Genomic DNA, 19,645 nt, shown 5'->3' with positions numbered 1-19,645 from the left:
TGAAGGATTACCCGGATGTATTTCCAAAGGAATTACCAGGCATGCCGCCAGATCGAGACATTGAGTGTTTGATAGAGCTGTTGCCAGGCATCGAACCAATATCGAAGATACCGTATTGGATGCCCGCAAATGATCTGGAGGAAATTAAGAAGCAGATTAAGGAGTTATTGGAGAAAGGTTACATCCGACCAAGTTCATCACTGTGGGGAGCCCTAGTGCTCTTAGTTGAGAAGAAGGATGGATCTTTGAGAATGGTTGTTGACTATCGGGCATTGAAAGAAGTGACGATCAAGAACAAGTACCCACTACCGATGATCAATGATTTGTTTGACCAGTTGCAAGGAGCTAAAGTATTCTCCAAGATCGATCTTCGAGCAGGATACCACCAGTTGAAGATCCGAGAACAGTATATACCTAAGACAGCTTTCACCACAAGGTATGGGCTATATGAGTACACGGTCATGTCATTTGGATTGACTAATGCCCCTGCCTATTTTATGAGTATGATGAATAAGGTGTTCATGGAGTTTTTGGATAAGTTTGCTGTGGTATTCATTGACGATATTTTGGTGTACTCGAAGAATGAAGAGGAACACAAGGAACACTTACGCTTAGTTCTTGAGAAACTCAGGGAACATTAGTTGTATGCCAAGTTTAGCAAGTGTGAGTTTTGGTTGAAGGAAGTTGGATTTCTTGGACATGTTATATTAGGAGAAGGTATAGAAGTATACCCCACCAAGGTTCAGTCTGTCACTGAGTGGTTGGCACCCACCTCAGTTGGAGAGATCCGCAGTTTTCTAGGCCTCGTAGGATATTATAGGAGGTTCATTGAGAATTTCTCCAAGATTGTGAAACCCATGACAGAGTTGTTGAAGAAGGACACCAAGTTCAACTGGACCAAAGATTGTGAGGCCAGTTTTCAGGAGTTGAAGAAATGTTTGGTTACAGCTCCAGTGCTGATTCTTCCGGATATACGCAAGGATTTCCAAGTGTATTGCGACGCTTCTCGCTTGGGACTTGGAGGTGTACTTATGAAGGACGGAAGAGTTGTTTCATACGCTTCACGGCAGCTTTGACCTCATGAGTTGAATTATGCCATGCATGATTTGGACTTAGCAACCGTAGTGCATGCGCTCAAGACCTGGAGACATTTTCTTATTGGAAACCAATGTGATGTGTACACGGATCGCAAGAGTTTGAAGTACATTTTCACGCAGAAGGAGTTGAATCTCAGGCAGAGGAGATGGTTGGATCTCATAAAGGATTAGGATATGAAGCTCCATTATCATCTAGGAAAGGCCAATGTCATAGCAGATGCTTTGAGCCGCAAAAGTTAGTTATGCCAATACCCTCGTAAGTGGAGGATTACTGCAGGAGTTAGTTGACGATCTCAAGGAACTTTGTTTGGAGATAGTTCCAAGAGGTTTTGTCGCAACAATGGAGGTTCAGTCTACATTATTGGGAAGGATTCGAGAAGCTCAAAAGGATGATAAGGAAATTGTTGAGATTAAGGAGAAGATGAGCAAAGGAAAATAGAAAGGTTTTTGTGAGGATGAGCACGAGACTTTATGGTTCGAGGATCATGTATACGTGCCCAATAATGCGGAGATCAGGAAGTTAATACTTCAGGAAACTCATCACTCGCCATATTCGATTCACCCCAGAAACACCAAGATGTATTTGGGTTTAAAGGAACATTTCTGCTAGACAGGTATGAAGAAGGATATTGCCGAGTATGTAGTAGTATGTGATGTATGTCAGAGTGAAGGCAGAACATCAGAAGCCAGCAGGATTATTACAACCTATGCCGATACCCGAATGGAAGTGGGACAAGCGTGGCATGGATTTTATCACCAGATTATACAGGACCCGATCGGGATATGATTCTATCTGGGTAGTAGTTGATCGCTTGACCAAGGTAGCTCACTTTATCCTAGTGAAAACCACTTATACAAGTGCGATGTTGGCCAAGATATATATGACCAGGATTGTATGTTTGCATGGAGTTCTGAGGACCATCATATCAGATAGAGGAACACAGTTTACATTGAAGTTTTGGAATCAGCTGCACCCGACTTTGGGTACTAGGCTAGAGTTCAGTACAGCCTTTCATCCACAGACAGATGGACAGACCGAGAGAGTCAATCAGATTCTGGAGGACATGTTGAGAGCTTGTGTGCTAGATTATGGATCTAGTTGGGATGATAATTTCCGTACACAGAGTTCTCATAAAACAACAGTTATCACACTAGTTTGAAGATGGCACCTTTTGAAGCCTTGTATGGAAGGAGATGCATGCCACCGTTAATGTGGGATGAAATTGGAGACCGACAATTGTTTGGACTGGATTTGATCAAAGAGTCCGAAGAGAAGGTTAAGTTGATTCGAGATAGACAGAAGGTAGCTCAGTCCAGGAAGAATAGTTATGCCGATACGAAATGCAAGGAGGTAGTTTATGATATTGGAGACCGAGCATATCTTCGTGTGTCACCACTCCAAGGAGTTAAACGATTTGGAGTTAAGGGAAAGTTAGCCCCGAGATTTGTAGGACCATACCGAGTTCTGGAACATATGTGAGAGGTCGCCTACAAGTTGGAGTTACCCGAAGGATTGTTAGGAGTTCATGATGTGTTTCACGTTTCCCAGTTGAAGAAGTGCCATGCAGAGATGGTCGATATTCCTCTAAGAGATACAATGCCCCTGGAAGCAATTCAGTTGGAGAGTGATCTGACCTATGAGGAAAACCCCGTCAAGATTCTTGAGTTTGCCAGCAGAGTTACCTGCAGCAAGGTTATCAAGTTTTGCAAAGTTCAGTGGAGCCACGATACCGAGGATGAAGCCACCTAGGAGCGAGAAGAAGACCTACGAAAGACCACCCGCACCTATTTTCTAGCCAACCCGAATCTCGAGGGCGAGATTCATCTTAAGGGGGGTAGGTTTGTAACATCCCAAATTTTCAATTTGGATGTTATACATAGGTCATCATATGCATATCATATTTTATTTTCATTTTTTTGGTGATCCTAGAACTCCTAAGCGACTCAAGGACCGAAGGAGAGAGTTGGAGATTTTAATTATTTTCATATTTCAATTTTCTCAAATTTGAAAAGAGGATCAATTTGGTTTTAATATTTTTATCTCCAAATATTTCCAATATTAAAAATAAAAGAGAGAAGATGATATGACTTCATCAAAAAGAGAGGAATATTGGAGGAAACTTTTTAAAATCAAATTTATATTTTATTTGGTTTTTATTTGATATTTTATTTGAATTAGAAAAATATGCATTTTTGAAAGTTGCATTTTTAGGCCAGAAAAATGTTCACTTTGTTCTAAATAATAGGTTTAGACGGTGAAAATTGTATTTGGCATTTTTTGAAAAAATATATTTTATTAGGATTTTTTTTCTTCGGACAAAATTATTTTTGTATAAAAAAATCCTGCCCGACTGGGCTGAAGCCCAACCAAGCAGGCCGGCCCACCTCGCGCCACCGCCTTCCCGCGGCGCACCGACGTGCCGCTGCCGGACGCCGAGGGGAGTCTAAGCCGGACTCCACCCGGCGGCGCGCCCTCCTCCAAGACGCGCCCCCCGGCCCCTTTATATTGTGCCGCCCCGCCGCTGCCTCCACCCCACACCACCGCCGCAGCCGCCCGCGCCGCCGCCTGCCGCCGCCGCTCGCGATGCCGTACCGCCGCCCGCTCACTGCCGTGCCTCGCACCGCCCCAGCGCAGCCCGCGTCGCCGCCTTGCGCCGCCGTCGCTGCAAGCCGCCGCCACTGGACCCTGCCGCCTTGCCGGAGCCCTGCCTCGTCGTTCGCCAGATCCCGCCGCCGCCGCCCGCCGGTTTTCTTTTAAGAACCGGTAAAAACTGCCGACCGTCGCCCTGGTTTTTTTGGTTTTTCGATTAGATCGGTTTTTTCGGTTTCCCTAATTAGCGACCGTTCGTTCGAATGTCTCTGTTAGCGAACATATTCACTTGTTTGACCCGGATAGCGAACGTTCGCTTGATAGCCTTTTCTTTTTTTGGCCAGGGACCCATCCGCGATTATTTTTATCGCAGATTAGCCCCTGATCTTCGAACCTTTGCAACTTTTTGCTCATTCGTCCAAATCCAGTGAAACCAACGCCAAAATCTTCGTCTCGACCCCCTCTTTCCAGATAACAAACTTGAACATGGTTTTTGACAATTTAAAATTTGGTTTCAAGAAGATTTGAATTCGAACTTCTTTTGACCGCAGTTTGAGTTTTGTAGCTCCGATTTGATTGATTCTTTTTGCAAATCAAAGCTCTTACGTTGAACCTTCAGTTTGGATCTTTTCTCTTGAGTCTTACCCTTGAATCTATTTCTTGAGTGCTTATGTATGTTATTGTTTGTTTGCGATAGAGTTTCCGGAGTGCGGAGCGTGCTACTACGAGTCACTAGGGTTTTCAGATCGTTAGCAAGGCAAGTAACACTTTGATCATACTCCTTAATACCCAGTTTTTATGCATTATTTCAGTCCTCAACCACTGCATTTTTAGGGCTTGAATACTTGTGGGTATTGGGAAGTAGTGATGAGGTAGTACCTATTGCCTTTATTTTTTAACCCCTAGGAGTTATTTCTATGTTATGCTTATATTGCTATGCTATGCTCATAGACGTGGTTTGGTTTGAGTGATGCATGAACAGATGTGAGAGTTTTAATTAATGGTTAAACTTAAGGTGGCTACTTTAATACACATCTAGGTGGATTGGTTGAGGCACCCTGGAGTATCCAGTGGTTGTCTGGGCACCTGGAGCAATCCAGCAATGTCCTGGGATATCCTGGAGTACCCGTGTGATTATCTTATGGTTTGCCACCCAGGCTCAAAGGGATCATAAGATTATTCATGCTAGAAACTTCCGTGTGCAGCCACAAGCCAATATGGGCTCTGGCATAGTTGGGTAAGTTGCGTGAAACCTTTCAATGATGGGCAAGCAGATGTAGGGGATTGTAGGTGTACCGGCCTATCTATCGGTTAAGGGGACCTCTTCGGAAAGACTGTGTCTCGGTCATCCGTTTCTCGGACACCATGTAGTGTGAGAAATACAACGGAGGAGATCGAGTCTTGTGGGGAAAAGTGCGCAAACCTCTGCAGAGTGTATAAACTAATCATGGTTAGCTGTGTCGCCGGTTATAGACATCTTGAGTATCTAGTACTTGAATTATTGATTTGATCTCATCAGTTTACTTAATTAAATTGTTGGGTTGATGATTACTTTAATTTGGGATTGAGTTGGAGGAACCTTCTCAATGTTTTCAACAAACTTTGTAGTTAAATAAAATATATTCCTTTGTTGTAGGGAAAAACTAGCTTTCTGCAAATGCTAAACATAGAGTCTCCACCAGCCAAATATGCATATAGTTATAGCTGTTACTTGTTCATTGCTTTTTAGTGATATCTTGCCAGCATATTCCATGTGCTGACCTACACAGGCTGCAATGTATTATGTTGCCGAGTTTTCAGACAAAGAGTAAGGTGCGCTAGGTCATTGTTGTGCACTCAGCTATGCCGTTGGAGCTGATGGACTCATTTTACCTTCGAAGCTTCTGTTGTTATCTTCAATAGATGGCCTTCAGCCATATTATTGTAATAAGTACTCTCTTTTGCGATATTCAATGTAATAAGTGTGTGATTGAACTTTGTTATAAATCCTTCAAGTACTGTGTGTGTCAGAATTACTGATCCAGGGATGACACTTATGCACAGAGATTTGACTGTCTGAGGTCAGATCGCTACAGTACGTCTTCACGATCTGATCGATCCTAGCACCGAAGGTACCGCACCTCCGTGATCTGCACACATTCAGCTCGGTGATGTCCCATGAACCCTAGATATAGATGATGTCGAGGGAGAGTTTTGTCAGCACGACGGCATGATAACGGTGATGATGAAGTTACCGACACAGGGTTTCGCCTAACCTCTACAACGATATGACCGAGGTGGAAATCTGTGGAGGGGGCACCGAACACGGCTAAATAATCAACTTGTGTGTCTATGGGATGCCCCCCGCCCCTTATATAATGGAGGGGAGGAGGAGGCCGGCCGGCCCTAGAGGGCGCTCCAAGGGGGGAGGAATCCTCCTCCTAGTAGGAGTAGGATTCCTCCTTTCCTAGTCCTACTAGGAGGAGGAAGGAGAGCGAGAGGGAGAGGGAAAGAGGGGCCGCGCCCTCCTCCCCTAGTCCAATTCGTACTCCCTTGGGGGCGGGCACCACCTCCTAGCTGCTGCCCTCTCTCTCCCCTAAAGCCCACTAAGGGCCAAATAACTTCCGGGGGGGTTCTAGTAACCCTCCGGCACTCCGGTTTTATCCGAAACCTCCCGGAACAGTTCCGGTGTCCGAAAATAGCCGTCCAATATATCAATCTTTATGTCTCAACCATTTCAAGACTCCTCGTCATGACTGTGATCACATCCGGGACTCCGAACTAACTTTGGTACATCAAAACTCATAAACTCATAATATAACTGTCATTGAAACCTTAAGTGTGCGGACCCTACGGGTTCGAGAACAATGTAGACATGACCGAGACATGTCTCCGGTCAATAAACAATAGCAGAACCTCGATGCTCATATTGGCTCCCACATATTCTACGAAGATCTTTATCGGTCAAACTGCATAACAACATACGTTGTTCCCTTTGTCATTGGTATGTTACTTGCCCGAGATTCGATCATCGGTATCTCAATACCTAGTTCAATCTTGTTACCAGAAAGTCTCTTTACTTGTTTCGTAATACATCATTTCGCAACTAACTCATTAGTTGCAATGCTTGCAAGGCTTATAGTGATGTGCATTACCGAGAGGGCCCAGAGATACCTCTCCGACAATCGGAGTGACAAATCCTAATCTCGATCTATGGCAACTCAACAAACACCATCGGAGACACTTGTAGAGCATCTTTATAGTCACCCAATTACCTTGTGACGTTTGATAGCACACTAAGTGTTCCTCCGGTATTCAGGAGTTGCATAATCTCATAGTCATAGGAACATGTATAAGTTATGAAGAAAGCAATAGTAACAAACTAAATGATCATTGTGCTAAGCTAACGGATGGGTCAAATCAATCACATCATCTATTATATACTTAAAACGATAGAAAACGAGTGGTGGCAATTCGACACTCTAAAAACTAATATTATCAACGGTGAAGATTAAGCAAGGACATGTATCTACTCTATTGCATGTGTAGATATTAGCAAAGGACACGGGCATATACAATTTTTGCACGTACAAAGCCTAAGTACCAATTTCCTGCTGCAGTACGACGCATTTCATGCATAAGGAAGTTTTTTTCTTCAAAAAGGATATGCACATTGTGTAGACGATACAGATACTATTTGGCTATGAAAACCACAAGGACACGAGCCCACCTGATGCATATAAAATAAGAATATGCAAATAGTGGCCGATTAGGATTCAAACATGGTCACCACTACATACACCATCCCATGGTTCTCAATACTTTATTAAGAGTCAATCCCACACACAGAACATACATGTCATGGTCTTTTTGCTAGCTGAATCCACCGACCGAGACAACAATTACCATACCAAAAAAATATTCACTTGATGTAACATGCATGTATTAGTTCGCCCGTATAGCAAACTATGCCGACATCAGTGTACTCCTGAGTATATCGCTAACTTGATTGGCATGTACGTATGTGGGAGATACTATTTTCCTTGCAATAAAGGGCACGTACGATGAGAGTATCCAGGAGGAACATATAAATTGCTCTCCCACTTGCTTATTTACTATTTTTCTTCTGTCAGGCCGGACCAATCCATGCGTGTCATGTATTTTGGGAGAGTGGATTACTTGCTCTCCAAAAAAGTCAAATTTTATTGTTCCAACTTTTTGGAAAAAAACATGAACGTGGAGATGTATATTAGATTTTTTATATTCATGATTAAATACGAATTGGTGTGAGATGTATAAAAATATCATAGATTTTTATACCGAATAGTGTATGTGCTTTTGCAAAAAATAAAATGCATGTGCTACAAAGATATGATCCATGTGTAATATTTTCAGAATTTTTTCAAACTTCCAAACACGCGTTTTGTATTTTTTTTTTCTTAACCGGGCTCCATGGAGCCCCGAATCCAAAAGCAATTTCTGATAATTTGACATGTAATATACTATGTTAAGTACAATACTTTTTGTTAACTAAGTAGATTGGAAAAAAATATGAGTATATTTAATAAACAAAATATATCAAAGTGGCCTTATAAGCATAAATGTGAAGTTCACAAACTTTCAGATATAGGAATAATTTTTATATGCAAAGCTATTTCATTTACGTATACCAGTCGGCCTATATACTAGAATATGGAATGAAAATTAAAATGAAAATTTTAAAGTACATAGTGATGGAAGTCCCCGTGGACTGCTAGTGGTGGATAAGTATTAGATTTAGAAGAGTCAAATGTTGTATGAATCTATAAATGTCCAATACAAGACTGACCCGTAGAAAGAGTATCACCCAGGACTGCCAACTACAATCAGTGGATAAGTATTAGATTCAGACAAATTGAATAGTGTGAGTGTATCATAACCCCATATAAGACATTCACAATGTTAACAATAATAGTGATATATAAGTGGTTGGCTATTGTATGAACAAAATAAGAAAATCATGCGATTTCAACACTAAGGTCTGAACCAAAAAGTAATTTCAAGGTGTAAAAATAATGTGAAACAAATTGGAAATGAAAGTACAGATTATGATGAGAGTGACTTAATGAGCAAGAGATAGATGCTTGGTGGATAACAGCATGGAGAGTGAACGAATGTAAGGGAGACAACAATACATCAGTACAAAATCTATAATTCTGCATGGCGGGCCACTGACCATCGACATTTAGTTATCACACATCACAACTCACAATATAAAAGGATTTACTCAATAAAATACATTTCCAAAGTACAATTGTGTAGAAGTAAATTAAGGTGGATAACAGCTCATGCATGGGTGAGATAAGCTTTGTATCATGTATTTTAGTATCTTTTTTTCAAATGTGTATTTAATAACAAGCCAACATCTGAAAAATGGTATGATAAATACATTAAAACTGAAATAGAATAATACACAATAGGATGTGGTTAGGTCTCAGTCGACTAAAAGTTAACCATGTCTGAGTGAAGTGGCATAACATGTAAGAAAAAATATAACTGAAAAAATGCACGGATCTCAATGTAAAATCTGATGAATATAGCATCGACTGTACATAATAAATCTAGCCGCGCAAATGCGCGGGTCACCCTGCTAGTTCTCTAATGATGTGATCCCATTAATCAAATGACAACTCATGTCTATGGCTAGGAAACTTAACCATCTTTGATTAACGAGCTAGTCAAGTAGAGGCATACTAGTGATACTCTGTTTGTCTATGTGTTCACACATGTACTAAGTTTCCGGTTAATACAATTCTATCATGAATAATAAACATTTATCATGATATAAGTAAATATAAATAACAACTTTATTATTGCCTCTAGGGCATATTTCTGTCAGTCTCCCACTTGCACTAGAGTCAATAATCTAGATTACATAGTAATGATTCTAACACCCATGGAGTCTTGGTGTTGATCATGTTTTGCTCGTGAGAGGGGCTTAGTCAATGGGTCTGCCACATTCAGATCCATATGTATCTTGCAAATCTCTATGTCTCCCTCCTTGACTTGATCGCGGATGGAATTGAAGCGTCTCTTGATGTGCTTGGTTCTCTTATGAAATCTGGATTCCTTTGCCAAGGCAATTGCACTAGTATTGTCACAAAAGATTTTCATTGCACCCAATGCACCAAGTATGCCACCTAGATCAGATATGAACTCCTTCATCCGGACTCCTTCTTCCGAAGCAGCTATGTACTCCGCTTCACACATAGATCCCGCCACGATGATCTGCTTGGAACTGCACCAACTGACAGCTCCACCATTCAATAAAAATACGTATCCGGTTGGTGACTTAGAGTCATCTGAATCAGTGTCAAAGCTTGCACCAACGTAACCGTTTACGACGAGCTCTTTGTCACCTCCATAAATGAGAAACATATCCGTGGTTCTTTTCAGGTATTTCAGGATGTTCTTGACCGTTGTCCAGTGATCCACTCCTAGATTACTTTGGTACTTCCCTGCTAAACTAATAGCAAGGCACACATCAGGTCTGGTACATAGCATTGCATACATGATAGAACCTATGGCTGAAGCACAGGGAATGACTTTCATGTTCTCTCTATCCTCTTCAGTGGTCGGGCATTGAGTCTGACTCAACTTCACACCTTGTAACACAGTGAATACCCCTTTCTTTGATTGATCCATTTTGAACTTCTTCAAAACTTTATCAAGGTATGTGCTTTGTGAAAGTCCAATTAAGCGTCTTGATCTATCTCTATAGATCTTGATGCCTAATATATAAGCAGCTTCACCGAGGTCTTTCATTGAAAAATTCTTATTCAAGTATCCTTTTATGCTCTTCAGAAATTCAGTATCATTTCCGATCAATAATATGTCATCCACATATAATATCAGAAATGCTATAGAGCTCCCACTCACTTTCTTGTAAATACAGGCCTCTCCAAAAGTATGTATAAAACCATATGCTTTGATCACACTATCAAAGCGTATATTCCAACTCCGAGAGGCTTGCACCAGTCCATAAATGGATCGCTGGAGCTTGAACACTGTGTTAGCACCTTTTGGATCGACAAAACCTTCTGGTTGCATCATATACAATTCTTCTTTAAGATATCCATTAAGGAGTGTAGTTTTGACATCCATTTGCCAAATTTCATAATCATAAAATGCGGCAATTGCTAACATTATTCGGACAGACTTAAGCATCACTACGGGTGAGAAGGTCTCATCGTAGTCAACTCCTTGAACTTGTCGAAAACCTTTCTCAACAAGAGATTTGTAGACAGTAACATTACCGTCAGTGTCAGTCTTATTCTTGAAGATCCATTTATTCTCTACGGCTTGCGGATCATCGGGCAACTCAACCAAAGTCCACACTTTGTTTTCATACATGGACCCTATCTCAGATTTCATGGCCTCAAGCCATTTTGCGAAATCTGGGCTCATCATCGCTTCCTCATAGTTCATAGGTTCGTCATGGTCAAGTAACATGACTTCTAGAACAGGATTACCATACCACTCTGGTGCGGATCTTACTCCGGTTGACCTACTAGGTTTGGTAGTAACTTGATCAGAAGTTTCATGATCATCATCATTAGCTTCCTCACTTATTGGTGTAGGAATCACTAGAACTGATTTCTGTGATGAACTACTTTCCAATAAGGGAGTAGGTACAATTACCTCGTCAAGTTCTATTTTCCTCCCACTCACTTCTTTCGAGAGAAACTCCTTCGCTGGAAAGGATCCATTCTTAGCAACGAATATCTTGACTTCGGATCTGTGATAGAAGGTGTACCCAACAGTCTCCTTTGGGTATCCTATGAAGACACATTTCTCCGATTTGGGTTCGAGCTTATCAGGTTGAAGCTTTTTCACATAAGCATCGCAACCCCAAACTTTAAGAAACGACAACTTGGGTTCTTGCCAAACCACAGTTCATAAGGTGTCGTCTCAACGGATTTCGATGGTGCCCTATTTGACGTGAATGCAGCCGTCTCTAAAGCATAACCCCAAAACGATAGTGGTAAATCAGTAAGAGACATCATAGATCGCACCATATCTAATAAAGTGCGGTTACGACATTCAGACACACCATTACGCTATGGTGTTCCAGGTGGCGTGAGTTGCGAAACTATTCTGTATTGTTTCAAATGAAGACCAAACTCGTAACTCAAATATTCACCTCCACGACCAGATCATAGAAACTTAATTTTCTTGTTACGATGATTTTCCACTTCACTATGAAATTCTTTGAACTTTTCAAATGTTTCAGACATATGTTTCATCAAGTAGATATATCCATATCTGCTCAAATCATCTATGAAGGTAAGAAAATAACGATACACGTCGCGAGCATCAACACTCATCGGACCACATACATCATTATGTATTATTTCCAACAAGTCTGTTGCTCGCTCCATTGTTCCGGAGAACGGATTCTTAGTCCTCTTGCCCATGAGGCATGTGTCGGCATTCTGGGAACGGGGGTCCCCAGACTTGCCTGCCTGCGGCCCACGGCGTGGCTCCGCAAGCGGGCCCGTACGACCCATCTTCACCGACAAGCATTCAAGACCCTCGTGAGGGGCCAAGCCTCGTGAGGCGGACGACACACACTACAAAAAAATAAACTTCTGTGATGATATGTGTTTGTCACAGTAGGCCACGTTTTCTGTCATGCATGTACATCCATGACAAATTTATGACATAATCAAGATAGTCATACCTGTGCTGTCATAGAAGTGTTCCATGACATTACCAAAATTATCATCACGGAAGTGTCCACTTCCATGACGATAAATCACGCGTCACAGAAGTGCTTTCGTCAAGGGTGACCGACACTTGGCTTCCACCATAATGGAACGTCGTTAAGCTATCGGGTCCGGTTTTGGATCCGATAACCCGTTAACATCCCGAACCAATGGGGATTTCCACGTGTAAAATTCTGATTGGTTGATGGAAACACGTGTCAGCTCCGCGTTGGCATAGGTGTCACTCATCCAATGGGCAAGATGCGCCTATGATGTTGACATGTGGACCAGCCCAAAAGTGGCCCATAAAGTTTAAATGGGCCAGCCCAACTAAAGGCCCACAAGATTTTGCGGTCCATAATGGGCCGCCCCAGAAAAAGGCCCACGAGATTTTGCATATCATAATGGGCCGGCCCAGCTAAAGGCCCATGAGATTTTGCGGGCCATAATGGGCCGGTCCAGCTAAAGGCCCACAAGATTTTGAAGACCATAATGGGTCGGCCCAGCTAAAGGCCCAACATTCTCAGTTAAGGCACGTAGGGCTAGTGTCAAATCGGCCCGTCAATGGCCTGTCCTAAACATGTCATCATCATGGCCCATGGTCACTTCTGGCCCGTTAACAGTCCGCTAAGTATATGGGCTGAATTACGGCCTGGTGTATTTCTGGCCTGTTAAAGGTCCTGCTTCATTTGGGCCCATTTACAGGCCATTGAAACTTTCGGCCCATAAACGACCATGAAGGATTTGGGTCATATTCGTCCATGTCTGACATTCGGCCTGTTAGAGGCCCACTATAGATTTGGGCCACTTTTGGCCTATTGTGATTTTCGGCCTGCTAACGTCGTACGAAATCCATGGGCCATATGTGGCCCAACGTCACATCGGGCCCATTAACGACCCATATAAAAATGACGATAATCTAGCCCGACCGAACATCCGGCCTGTTAAAGGCCCGTGTATTAGGTCGACGCATTTACGGCCCGTCCGAATTTCAGCCTATGAAAGATCTGCATCGTAAATGGGCCACCATTTCGGCCTGCTAAGACCAGTGGGTTATTTGGCACAATCAGGGCCCAATCTCACTTTCGGTCTTTTAAAGGCCCATGTTTTTTATGGGCTCGAGATATTTACACCTGTAAACGGCCTATTGTTACTAAGGGCCCAAATTATGTTTAGGCCTGTTAAAGGCTCACTATGGGCACAAGCCTACTAGAAAAATATGAAATCTTATGTTGATTTAGGCCCAGATAGTTTTAGTGGGGTACATGCAAATTTCGGCCCATAATCATTTTTAGCCCAATTGGAATGGGCCTGACGGATGTTGGCATGTTGGGATCCTACGAAGCTTTCGGCCGAATACATTACTAAGATAAACCTACACTATACAAAAATAGCATCATAATTATTGCAGCCTTTGGCAGCATCATAAATGCTGTATCACAACAAAATAAATTCCAACCATACAATAAAAGGCCTGTTGGCATAAAGTTTACAGTCCTTGCAGATAAAGGCACCGTTAGATATGTGTAAGCACAAATCATTTGACCCGAGTGCTATGTTTCAGGCTGTAGAATCTGATGGAGCATCATGATCTTCACCTTTTTCCGCCATTGCTCTTGAACAACGAAGCGAATGTCTGATAGTCCGGTTTCAAAACCATTCATATCTAGACGACATTTGTCAAACACTATTCTTGTTTCCAAAACGACGTCCATTAGGGATTGGACTTGTGTCTGGAGCACAGATATATCAGTCTGTCTAGCAGGAAGATTTTGTTCAGTAGGCGATTTGGACAAGTTTACCTTGACAACCAACCCAGAATTACGCAGGAAGGTGCTTTTTGCACTGTTAGTGGAGAGATACTGATGCACTGCAGCAAGAGGTGACATTGTGCCTATGGTAGCCTTGTCACCTTCAGGTGGTTGTGGTTGTTCAATCATTTTTTCCATAGCTTCCTGAAAGTTTGAACTTGTAGATTAGTGTACCAGATAAGTTACTAATGAGACAAAAACAAACAAAGTAGGTTACACGTTTATACATAACTTATTTTGGTGAACTACTGTAATACATTAGCATGTATTGTAGTGGCAACTACATAATAAAATCACTTTCGGAACATATGTCCATGTAGCATGCCTACTGTATTGTCTATTTCCTCACATTCGTTGACATCTAAGGATAAAGAGACATGGTTTAAAGTAGGATGAACATAGTATGACATCATTCATATCATGGGCAAACAGATATAAAACAAACATGCTATTTTATCATTGTGTGCGCACGTGAACATAACAACTAGAATACAGATCAAGACCAAAAGAATATCCTTCATCTCTTTTAAACCATGTAAGGTGAGATGATACGTTAAGACAACTGTGTATAAAAGTGAACATAGTAACTGACATTGGCTGCAAACCAAGTAGTTAAATGAACACATCACAGTACCAATCAGTTCAAAAAGGAGGAGTAAGGACTTACAACAGCGGCTTGAACTGGTGTGCTCATGCCCTTCATCTTGCTGGTGTGGCAATCCTTGAAGGTTTGCACTGCATTCGGTTCAGGTTCTTTTTTTGTCCGCACAGGCTTTCCTCTGTATTTGGAACAAGTCAATATAGTTACGATAGTATGGTACAGAAAAAAGAAGTAGCAGCTATTTACAAGAGCCTCGCAGTGTGAAATATAGCTACGAGATCCTATTGTCTATTGGAATTTCACTTTAGAACGATTGGTCTTGTTCTTCAAACAATTAGCCTAGAAGACGATACACTTTGTAAGGCACATACATAAATACAAGTTCAATATGTGGTCTGATCAAATACATATAGCCTACCTGATACTTTGGATCAGAACAGTGTTTAACGAGGGCTGTCCAGTCTTCATCTGTAATATATTTGTAACACCCCAAGACCAGAGCTTCAGATGCCTTCCAGGGTTTCCGGGTTTCATTGTGTGTTTTATTTCGTCTGTTGCATTCATCTTTGCATCGTGTGCATTGCATCATGTCATCATGCCATCATGTCATTTCTTTTCTTAACTCAACTAAATAAACCGTATGGATCTTAGATCCATTTAAACCGAGGGAATTCACATGGTGATTCTCTTTACAACATATCCTCTCGATATTTAGTGAGGTATAGTAATTATTCCATTTATTTGGAATTAACCATAACACACTTGCAAATATCCCATGCCTTTATTATCTCAATTCTTGGTTTCCAAACTTTGCCCATAAATTCTTTCGTCATTTTCCGGAGCTCCAACAAAAATCCGAACATTTTTGGACCTTCCTAACCCTCACTTCCTATTCACACCATTTGATTTTAAGTCAAATGAGTTTGAATTTAAAACTTAAAAAAAATGCCCACTCCATTTTTCTTGGAACATGCGCATTTTTGCGAGTCCGGGAAATTTATTTCCCGTGCCCAAATTCTTCCTCTAACCTTCTCTTCTCTTTTTTCCTTTCTCTTATTTCTCTCTGTTTTTGTTAAGAGAAGAATTAAGAAGGAGAGAGGAGCCCAGCCAGGCATCTGGCCACTTGGGCCTCCTAGTAGAAGCCCGCCTAAGGTCCAGCCGCCGGCCTCTCTAGGGCAGCCCCTCCCTCTCTACTGGGCCGGCCTCCAGGCCCATCTAATCCTAACCTAGCGCCAGGAGACCCCATGCCCTCGATTCCCCTTGTCCTTTCCCCAAGCGCCGCCTTCGCTCGATCCCATCTCCCTCTCCTCCTCGTTTCCTAGCGCCGCCAGAGGGATCGAGACATCCCTCGACCTCTCCCCTCTGCCCGATCCCTCGACCTCTCCTTCTCGATCCCGTGCGCCTCCCTCTCTCCCTCTACAGCGCACCTCCCATGGCGCCGTCACCCTGCGCCAAGCCTTCCCCAAGCCGGAGCCCTGTGCAGCATGGCTGCTGCCTGCCCGCGAGCCTCCTCCGTGCGTCTCCTCCCTTCGCTCGCGCCACGACCAAGCCGTTCCCCACCTCTACCTTCGTCGCCGTCAGCCGGTGCAGCAGGTCCGCCGGCAAGCCCTGCCTCCTCGCCCTCGCTGCCTGCCCGCAGGCCACGCAGCCTGATGCCGGCGACCAGCGCCGCCATGGCCGTCCGAGGCTCCTCAAGAAGCCGCCGTTCCTGTGCTGTCGCCCCCCATCTCTGGCCCCGTTCTCCTGCAACGCCCTGCCTCCTGATGCTCTGCTCCAGCACCAAGTCATGGCCGATTTGGTTGTTTCATTGTTGGGCATGAGCAGCTATGGCTCGACATCTTCTGCCGCTACTCGCCCGCTGTCCACCAGAGGCCCTTATGTCTTGTTTCGTTTTGGATGGGTAAGAATGTCGCCAAGACCCGTACGTGGACCGTCAGACATTTTCTTTGAGATTTTTTGCCAAGTACCACGACGACGCATCTTGTTCATCTACCGCCGTTTTCGGAACCGCTAAGAATGGCAAGTACCACGGCAAGTACCTTGACGCCCGATGCATAGAACGACTACCGTCGCCGACGACCCGAGTACCACTACCGTCAACCCTCAAAGACTCCGTGGACGTCAAGATCCTCGCCGTGACCTCGAACATCTACGGAATGTGCACGACTAGAAAATGGGTACCACTACCGTTGCCGAAGACCCGTGTAACGGTATCGTCAAGTCCGACTACCGTCGCGTGAACAACTACTTCCACTACCGCCGTCGCGAGAACGCCTACTTCCCTCTACGAACTTGATCCGTTCCGATAAGGCACGCTTCAAAAGGTATAACCATCGACACGACCGTCGGTGGACCGAATGCATATTATGTGATATGAGACGATCACGTTTGCACGTCGCCCCTCTTTTTTGCCTTGCCAACGACATGTGGGAACTCGGTATCCGAGATCACCCCACCATCCTTGCTTGTCATGTTCCACACACTTTCCCTTTGCGTCGATATCTCAATCGAGTACCGGAACCGGAACGCTTCCATGGCACCGTTTTTGTTATCGTTGCCGTGGCACCCCTTTCCTTTGCACCACGGTGACAAATTCTCCATAATGCTCTTGTAAACTTTTAATAAAAAATTGCATGAACTTGCACATGTCATTCGCATCATGATAATAACATTTAAATGTTTAAAATTGTTGTTGCACCAAATTGATAATTGCATATGGGGATTTACCAGATTTGTTGTTTGTTATTTTCGGCCTCATTTAAACTTGCCTAAATGTTTAGTTTACTTATTCTTCACCTCTTGCCATGTTAACCAACATTTAAATTGTTGAGTATCTAACCGAGAGAGAACTAAATATTTGATGTGGTGTGTCGTCAATATGCAACTCGTTGCATATTGAGCTCCACATAACTTGTAGAGTTGTTTGTGCTTTTTGCCATGCCATGCATATTTAAACCGGACATGCATCATACTTGATTATGCATCATGCCATGTTTATGTGGTGGTTGTTTACTATGTTGTGTGCTTCTTTCCGGTGTTGCTTCTTCGGGTTAGTTCCGATAACGTCGCGTTTGTGAGGATCCGTTTGACTTCGTCCGTTTGTCTTCTTCATGGACTCGTTCTTCTTCCTTGCGGGATCTCAGGCAAGATGATCATACCCTCGAAATCACTTCTATCTTTGCTTGCTAGTTGCTCGCTCTTTTGCTATGCCTATGCTGCGATACCTACCACTTGCTTATCATGCCTCCCATATTGTTGAACCAAGCCTCTAACCCACCTTTTCCTAGCAAACCGTTGTTTGGCTATGTTACCGCTTTGCTCAGCCCCTCTTATAGCGTTGTTAGTTGCAGGTGAAAATTGGAGCTTGTTCCATGTTTGGAACATGGATATTTTGTTGGGATATCACAATATCTCTTATTTTAATTAATGCATCTATATACTTGGTAAAGGGTGGAAGGCTCGGCCTTATGCCTGGTGTTTTGTTCCACTCTTGCCGCCCTAGTTTCCGTCATATCGGTGTTATGTTCCCGGATTTTGCGTTCCTTACGCGGTTGGGTTATAATGGGAACCCCTTGACAGTTCGCCTTGAATAAAACTCCTCCAGCAAGGCCCAACATTGGTTTTACCATTTGCCACCTAGCCTTTTCTTTCCCATGGGTTCTGCAGACTCAAGGGTCATCTTTATTTAAACCCCCGGGCCAGTGCTCCTCTGAGTGTTGGTCCAACCCAAAGCACCGTGCAGGGCCATCCCTTGGCAACTTGTTTTACGTCGGCTCCTGTACGCTTAGCTTATCCGGTGTGCCCTGAGAACAAGATATGTGTAGCTCCTATCGGGATTTGTCGGCACAGCGGGTGGTCTTGCTGGACTTGTTTTACCATTGTCGAGGATGTCTTGAAGAACCGGGATACCGAGTCTGATCAGAACGTCTAGGGAGGAGGTCTATTCCTTCGTTGACCGTGAGAGCTTGTGATGGGCTAAGTTGGGACACCCCTGCAGGGTTATGAACTTTCGAAAGCCGTGCCCACGGTTATGGGCAGATGGGAATTTGTTAATGTCCGGTTGTAGAAAACCTGAAGTTAACCTTAATTAAAATGCATCAACCGCGTGTGTAACCATGATGGTCTCTTCCGGCGGAGTCCGGGAAGTGAACACGGGGTTGGAGTTATGCTTGACGTAGGTGGTTTTAGGATCACTTCTTGATCATACTTTTATCGACCGTGCTTTGCCTTCTCTTCTCTCTTTCATTTGCGTATGTTAGCCACCATATATGCTAGTCGCTTGCTGCAGCTCCACCTCTTACCTTTACCTTACCCATAAGCTTAAATAGTCTTGATAGCGAGGGTGTGAGATTGCTGAGTCCCCGTGACTCACAGATGCTTCCAAACCCAGCTTCCAGGTGCCGATGAGTCCGTGCAGATGACGCAACCAAGCTCAGGATGAGCTCGATGAAGATCTTGTCGTTTGTGTTGTTTCGTTCTAGTTGTCAGTAGTGGAGCCCAGTTGGGGTCGATCGGGGACCGTGTCGCATTTGGGGTTCTTCTTTTATTTTGGCTCCGTAGTCGGGCCCTGATTGTATTTGGATGATGTAATGCTTTATTCAGGTATTGTGTGAAGTGGCGATTGTAAGCCAACTATGTATCTCTTTCCCTTATGTATTACATGGGTTGTGTGAAGATTACCTCACTTGCGACATTGCTTTTAATGCAGTTATACCTCTAAGTCGTGCTTCGACACGTGGGAGATATAGCCGCATCGAGGGCATTACAATATTCTACTGGAGATGTTTGGGCGATTTCATTGTTAGCCTTGCCTTCAATGT

General features: G+C 43.4%; 1 pseudogene; it reads left to right on the top strand.

Annotated features, from left to right (window-relative positions):
- Positions 1–16,257: 16,257 nt before the first annotated feature.
- LOC147984679 (uncharacterized) lies at positions 16,258–17,065 on the top strand (annotated as a pseudogene).
- Positions 17,066–19,645: the final 2,580 nt, after the last annotated feature.

Source organism: Triticum urartu, chromosome 2A, assembly GCF_056163025.1.
Source record: "Triticum urartu cultivar PI428250 chromosome 2A, HENAU_Tu73, whole genome shotgun sequence".
Taxonomy (NCBI): domain Eukaryota; kingdom Viridiplantae; phylum Streptophyta; class Magnoliopsida; order Poales; family Poaceae; genus Triticum; species Triticum urartu.
This window is presented reverse-complemented; position numbering and strand designations above follow the sequence as displayed.